This window comes from Manacus vitellinus, unplaced genomic scaffold (genome assembly GCF_001715985.3).
Source record: "Manacus vitellinus isolate BGI_N305 unplaced genomic scaffold, ASM171598v3 scaffold_7_pilon, whole genome shotgun sequence".
NCBI classification, from domain to species: domain Eukaryota; kingdom Metazoa; phylum Chordata; class Aves; order Passeriformes; family Pipridae; genus Manacus; species Manacus vitellinus.
Window position 1 is genome coordinate 19,921,013 of NW_021940813.1, and position 8,522 is coordinate 19,929,534.

Genomic DNA, 8,522 nt, shown 5'->3' on the forward strand with positions numbered 1-8,522 from the left:
ACTGATAAAGCAGTTAAGGCAGTAAAGTATCTGAAGAATAACAGGCACAAAGGAGTAATCAAACGCAGAACAAACCCTTATCCTCATGTCACAGAACCTATCAAGTAGTTAAACACAGCACAAGTTAAAAACAGAGTCAATTTTTTTAAATAAAAAATATATAGTCAGAGTTTTTTTAGTAAAATAAATTGCATGTGTCTGTGTGGCTTTCATGACACATATACAGGAAAGAGACAGAATGAAAATAGAACAGTTCAAAATGAAAATAATTTGATTAAATAATAAAAAAATCATTCTGAAATAAGTGCAGAAAGAATATTATTATGGTTCTCGTCCTCTCCCACCCTTTTCCCCTCCTATTTCTAGTTAATAAGTTGCAGACATGCACAGGCACATCTGAGAGCAGTATTGCAGTATTTCAGTATCAGATCAGAAGGAATAGGGGTTCTAGGGAATTGCTGTGTTCCCTTCTCAAGCAAGGCTAGAGAGACAGAAGCAGGATATTCAACAGAGGCAGTGGACCCAAGTGTTTGCCTTGTGAAACCCATTTGGAGCAGCTGAGGACTGTAAAGAGACAAGCCATGACTGAAAACAAAACCTCACAATTCATTCCAACAGAAAACTTTTGAGAGAGAATGAGACAACTAACGACTCTCTTGCTCTGTGTTGTGCTTGATTATCAGTTAACTCCAGTCCCCAATGGTGAGCCCAGTGAAACCAACAGCAAAACCTCTTGTTTTCAACATGAGCAGGATTGCCTCTGACATTTATAAAGGAGAGCAGCAGCTACAAAAGGTTACCTGCAGTTCCAGCAAAATCTCCTAACCATCTTTTCTACCTGCAGTTTCCTTTCCCTGCAAATACTACAAAACAGGGAAAAAAGCTACACAACCAGTGAGAGCCTTCTGCACAAGAGGAATGTCCACATACATGCAAAAAGACATTCACAACATTTCAGACAAACTTAAAGTATTATAAGAATTGCCTATATTAATGGCAAGGAAAATACTTCACATGTTGAAATGCTAATGTTTAAAATTGAATTCCAAATTACAATAATCACAGTGGTTGTTAATAAAAATGATAATTGTCATATTCTTTCATATATACATATAAACGTCATAGGAAATGCAAAAAAACACAAAATACTTCTTGAGAAATTTACTAAAATGGAGGGAAACATCAACAAAATCCTTCTCCTCTAATCCGAGATTCCACAAAATTATTTATTATTTTACAAAATAAATACATAATTTTTTTATATATTATCTACAACTCTTGGACATCAGAAAGTGCAAGATTCATGTTAATTTTCACTAGGTTTGAATCAGTGTCTAAGAAACCATTTTTTCAATACTTGGAGTATGCCATTACTAATTAATCCCAGCAAACAAACCAACCAATCTGAAGTGTATGTAGATTATACCTAATAGTCTCTGTCATCACAGAAATATCTCTATGCCTATGAGAAGTAGATGAATGAATGATGAAAAATAATCATGACAAAAATAGGTAAACATGTCGAGAAATTTTACAAAACACTGGGTATAAACTTTGATACAGTGAATTTGTTAATGATGAGAATAACCTCTCTATCTCATGACGGATAAGATCTGATCCCTACATATACTATGCTCAAAGGTGGAAAAGAATGCTTGCAATTATTTTGAGATGATTTAAAGCATCTCTTCTTCCTAAATGAATTTTTCCTCTGATTCAAGCCACTGTCTTCTTCGTTCTCCTCTGACTTGCAGGGAACTGCTTTGACAGTGCACCAGTTGAATGCAGTAACCTATCCCCTGAAATGCTATTAGCTTGAATTTGAACTGTTGGATTTTAAATTTAGTTAAGTAATCCTAATTTCATCTGTCCAGAATTTGTAAAATTACATCAGTGTCTGAAACCTGGATAGAAGAATGACTGTGTACCAAACTTGGCTTTCTAAAAGTTTTCATCCTTAACAGAACTATGAATGAGTGATCCTCTCCAGCTAGAGAAATGATCCATTGCCTTTCAATACATACAAAGTTGACTCAAAGGCCAGAGATCGGCTGCTAAGTATAGTAGGGGAGTTACGTAATTAGTTATTTTGCAAGATCAATGAACTATTGGACTGCTCATACATTGCTGAACTCAGCCACATTCGTATTCTGTATTGCCCAACATTCACTTCATTCTATATTTGTGTTGACTACTTCACAGATTTTATACTACATCTAAGCAATATACGATGAAAAAAAATAAAATGCACTGTAAAGTAGAAAAAAATGTGATAGCAATAAATGAATTCACATGTAAAAGCCCTTGATAATAAACTATCCTTCTTCTCCTTCAGGAGCTATTTTGACCAGCTTTTTAGTATATATACCCAAGTATATATGCTTGGATATAACCTATAATGATCATATATTAACTTGGCTCTTCCTAAAAGCCACAGTGCAACTTTTTTTTTTTCCGAAGTTCATAATTAAATGAGCAAGATGCTTAAGAAAAATGTATTTTCATTTTATATTTGAAATTTGATTCCTTCTCAGTTTCATTGCTGTCATGTTTTCAGTTTATGCTCTCGTTCATAAAAGCACATAAGTGAATGCATGACTTTAGGTATTCACGCAAACTCATGTAACTGAAGTCACTGAAATATTGCACCTTGTGACTAACTCCATTGGCTTTAACAGAATGTAGGCACTTGCTTAAAACTAACAGAAATAAAGTAAGTGCTTCAATACTTTTGCTTAACGAGTCTGCAACGACTCTCGTGTACTGAACAGTTCATGAACTGAACTGTAAACAGAAGAATGAATCACTTCATATTTGTTCGGGAAAATACATATTTGTTTAGCAGAAAAAGACTTTGAATATCATACATAAATATCATTTCATATGTAAAAGTACAAAAATTCTAAGAAATTTAAAATCTATTTCTTCACCTTCAATAGTAATCAGATTGTAAGAGTATCAGTAGAAGTATTTTGAAGACTTTTCCATCTGCTTTAGCTCATGTTTCTATAAGAATTTTATTTTATAATAAGAGATAAAAGTATAAATTAGGTCAGCTTGAAGTGTTAAAGTTGTAATTGTGACATTGTAGAATTAATTTAAAGAATTTATAATATTTTAATTACACTAAGAGAAGATTAAGAATATATTACTTCACAGCAGAAGATATCAGTTACGGGTAATAAAGGCATAATTAATGTTGCTGGATTCAACTGATAATGTCCTTTCTTTTCACAGTTCCATCCCAATTTTAAAGATGTAGCTATCATGCATGCAAGCATTTTGCTTTCAATAAAAAAAACCAAAACACAAGATTTGCTTACATTTAGCCATGCATATAAACATTTATAAAACATCTTTACTATCTCTAAAACTTTGGGGGATGTGATGTCATCTTTGTTTTAGACACAGACTGCAAAGATTTGTAGAGATTTGCTTAAACTTAAAGTAAAAAAGGGTCGGATTTTGCTTAGCTGATTTTAAGTGCTTCAGAGGTAAGAAAGAGTGCCAGCCTCTTCCCTGGAGCCAACTTGAGTTAAATTTAACTGCATATTTTCTGATAGAGCTAGGGAAAGAAAGGAATCCAGAATACTACAAATCCTTACAATCTAAACAAGGTGTCCACCTCATTCCTCTGGTTTTATGGCCAGCCTCAACGCCACTGTGATTTATGCATCCAGAACATAGAATCATTTCAGCTGGAAAAGACTTCTGAATGAAGGTCTCATTAAAAACCGTTAATGGGAAACACCAACCTCGGCTGCAACCATGTACATCCATGAAGTATTCAAAGTGCTGATTTTTTATTTTCAAGAGACAATGGGATAGACACCAAAGGCATAAGCAAAAGCAAGTGGTGGATAAAGCTGAACCAGCTTGATGGAAATGCAGTCTGGCTCAGAATTCCCCACGGCTAAGTGATTAGGGCATTAAATGCCCTAAAACCTTGTACATGGTAAGGGTTTGGGGAAGTGATTTGGCTAGAAACTCTAATAACTTTATCTAATAAATAAATCCCTGAACTAATTCCTGAACTGGCTCACCAGGAAGCTACCTGAATGTCAAATGCAAAAGCAAGGGCGTGGGTGGGACTGCTGATGGGAGAGAGGGAGGAGGACAACAGAACTGTAACAGCCTGAATTTGGATCAGGTTAAAATGAACCACACCTTTCTAAGACTGAAGCCCACATAAATTAGGACGTGGAAAACTTGACACTAAATCAATGAAGTTAGAATGGACTCTTAAGCCTGGTATCATTCTCACTTTGATGCCTTTGACTAAAGGAAGATTTTAGCTGGTTTTTTTTTTCTTGGCAAATCCTTAGTCTTGAACATGAAGACATCAACATGAAACCAAATAGAATTTAAAAATCTTGAATTAACAGATTTATTTTGTTAATGCATTAGATGAGTGTGTCTTAAAAGAGACATAGACAATTTCACTTTAAAAGTCTTAAATATTCTAAATACAGGGGGAGAAATTTTGTCACAGAAATTTTACATTTTTCTGACTGAGAATTCCTTGTTGAGATAGCTTAGTTCTATGAAGTTGGTAGCAACAGATGGGGTTTATTATTCTGTTTGAGTACACTGAATTGTATAAAGTTCAAATAAGATGTGTCTTGCTACCAAAAAATATTGATATAACTCAAATTAATTTAATAATTTGTGGAATTCATTATTTTACACTACTCTTTGCAGAAGCACGGTAAAATTTTTAAAAGTTGTAAAAACACACTATAGTTGCATACCATAAATTTTATGTATTATGACTCATACTATTATTTAATTTATACAACTTTTGCAGCATTCTAGAGAGCAACGTAGCAAACACTTCATTTTCTGGGCACAGTAAAAATGGAGCATTTGTGAAGTAAGAATGCACAGCATGGGAGAATATGTCCTGCAACTGCCTTCAGTAATTTAAAGAAGGGAGGCTAGAATGAGAATTCCTTCCATACAATCAAGATCAAAAATTCTGGATATCCCATTGGCTGGGTGACTGCTCTAACCTGCATGCTATCTTGATATTCAAAATGAGATGTGTTAGTGTCAATGTACATAACAAGTAGTTTGGAGAAAAGAATGAACAAAAATATGTCCTAGTGCATTGCCACTTTATTCTGTTTGAACTGAAGAAAATATCACTATCTGCCTTCAGAAAGCTTATCCAGCACAGTGTTGTTTCAGGGTCTCCTATAGGATAACACAGCATTCCTCTAACATATTTTTTTCTGAAAAGTTGTCCATGACTTACTTTTGTGAGGGGAGAAGTTTTGCATATATGTGAGATATACTTTCAGAATGCTTAACAGAACAAGTTCCTCAGCAAAAGTAGGCAAAGTAACATCTTATTTCCAGATCACAATCTAGTTTTGGCAGAAGCTAGACACAAACTTGCTCAGACTGAGCAGAAGTCTAGACACCCTAGTAACAGCATTTCAATGTTTGAACTGGCTACGTCGACGCATTTCCGAAGCGAGGCGTCAACTCAGTAAGACTCAACAGAATCACAGTTTTGGATGTAGGCAACTACGTTATATTCTTGGTGTTTAAATTCTTATTTGGATTCAGCCGCTATACTCATCAAAATTTAAATGCTTTTAAAAGAAATGTTAAACATACTCATATTCAAATAAAAGTGTGATAGTTGCTATATAAATGTGTAGATATATTCACATGATGTGTGATTGTTCATTAAACAAATGGTTTTATTTCCATAATATGAAGGAACTGCTTCGGATGGGTGGAACAATTTCCCCCTTCCTTTGTCACAGGCCAGGATTTCTTGCACGAAAGGGTGCTGGTTTAATTCATAGGGCTTGCCCGATCATGAGCTTCTTTAGCAAAACAAAACAGAAGATGAAAAACATATACCAGTACTAATTATCTGTACTAGTTATTCTTCCTTCTCAGTGCAGTCCCACGTTTTTAGGCACTGTAAGTAATGTGACTAAAGGAGACGATACAGACCTATTCATTAGTAACAACCACCATTGAAGGACTTCTCCATTTCCTCCCTACAGGTCTTAACAGGTTCTGTAGCAAACTTGTTGCAGTAGTTTTACTATTACAGTGATGGTAAAGATAGGCTTTAACAAGATTTGTAAGGAAAATCATATATTTGCAGGGCAGAAAGAAGTAGGCTTTCAGGTCGACAAACGCAAACCTGCTCAGACCACAGGAAAGACTCTTTTGTCTGCAGTCATGGAGACATTTAAATGACTGATTCTTTTCCCAGAGAGTTGGGTGCTTTAATCACATTCCATTTGCACGGTATGTGTACCACAGTGTCCCCTCAAAATTACAGAGAAATGATCTGTTATACCAATTCATTGAAAGGTAAAATGTTTGTAATCCTTTCCATTAGTTTACTAAAGGTTTCTTGAGAGGAAATAAAAAAACAACAAACAAACAAAAAGGAAGGAATGGGAGGAAGGTTAGCAACTTAGGACCCAAATAATCATTGAACTATTGGTGTGGCTACACATGCTGAAGTTTGGCAAACCTACATACATAAAAGGCAGCAGGAAGTAACCAAATTGACACCTGGGACCCTTTTGGATCCTCAAAATTCTGAGCTTATAAAGGAATATAAGTACACTGAATATTTTTTGCAGATGAAATGGAAGAATAAACCCTCATCTAAAGTCATGACTACTGAGAAAGCGATTTAAACTACTGTTCTCTGGATTTTTGGTTTTTTATTTAGAAAGGCATTTACTGTCTTTGGAAAGGATCATCTGTAACATCTGATACTTTTGAGGGAAAATGAAAATAGAGCTAACCTTTGGTGTAAGCACCTGTAAGGGAAAGGAATGGAAACATAAGGCAGTAACCTCTAAGATACAGGAACCTAGCTGTAGGTACCTAATGTGTGTGTGGAAAAAGTGAAAAAATTGAGAACTATGAATTATCAAGAGCAAGGGAAAGGCTAAGATTATTCAAAAAGTACCTGTGACCAAAAGTTCACATTTTAAGTTAGAATAGTGGGAAAATTGAAAGAAAAAAGGAGCACAGGGCTGCAGACTTGCTTATGAATTATGTCCAAATTGGGCAAGAAACTATGTTTCATATCCACTATTGCAACCCAGTGGTCATCTCTACTTCCACTTGCAATTTCTGAAGTTAGGAGTTTTGATTCTCAATCTTGCTGTATGTAGAAAGAATGGTATTTTCTTTACCTGAAGTACTGTGAATTATAATCAGTATATGCAAGATAAATTCTAAGTAGGTTATACAGAGGTGGCAAAGCACACTAATAGTATGTTGACATTCTAAATATAAACATTGCAATTATATTGCTACAACTACAACTAGCAAATGCTTTGGATGCCAAGGAAGTAAGCTAATTTTAATCTTAAAACACTGCATCAAATGGAACTAATCCTGTGCTTAGCAACCTTGCTGAATCATAGTATTTTTGAATATGTGTTGTTGTACAGGCCACCAAGTGTTGAAGCATGGCAGTAGGAGGCTCCTGAAAAAAAAAAAAGTTTTAAGTTCCTGAATGGAAGTAATTTAATCATCAAGTAAAGTTTGTAGTTTGATAAATGGAAATATCTGTTGAAAGTAATTTACCTTCTGTAAAGTACTTTATGTCCTTTTTAACATCTGAGCAGTGAATGATTTCTTAGTTTTTAATTAAAAAAAAATGTTTCAGGAAGATCAAATATCAATTTTCTTGGATAGACTGAAGTTAAGGTACTTTCTCTTGGAAATAATGATCGCAATCAGCTTATACCTTTTTTCTCAATTTGCAACTATTTGGCTAAAAAAACCAATGTTACATTTTTATATACAGCGAGATTTCTTCAATGTATAAATGTTTATTTTTCAAATTGTTATCTTAAACAAATTTTCTGTTATTGTTAAGAGAGCTTTGTTGGCTTGCTCATCTTTTGACCAAACAGAAATTAAATTTATAGCTTAACAGAACATTTACAGTTTCCATTTAAGGAATCTTTAAAATACTCCATTCAAGGCCTGAATCATGGTAGTTCTCGCATACAATGTACAAAACACAGTCAAAGAATGGAATCACAGGTTGGAAAGGACCACAGTAGGTCATCTGGTCCAGCCTCCCTGCTTTAGCAGGGTCATCCTAATGCACATTGCACAGAATTGCATACAGGTGGTTCTTGAATATCTCCAGGGAGGGAGGCTCCACAACCTCCCTGAGTAATCTGTTCCAGTGCTTAGTCACCCTCACAGCACAAAAAGAAGCACAAAAAGAAATTAAATGAAGTAGTCAAGCAAAATAGAAGTGCAAAACTTGCATTCCAGAGAGTTCACAAATGAAATTTGAAATTCTGTAGCAAAAGTGATGTCATCCTCCTTGACTGGTGACTCTTCACAGGCTGACAGGAAACAGAGATGACCTAACGTTTTTCCAAATTACTCATAACCCTTCGTGTAAACAAGCTACAAGATAAAAATGCATGTTATATCCTCTAAGTATCATGACTACAAATGACACTGTAAGAATGTCTTAAAATTCAAGATAGATGTGCATGAATTTG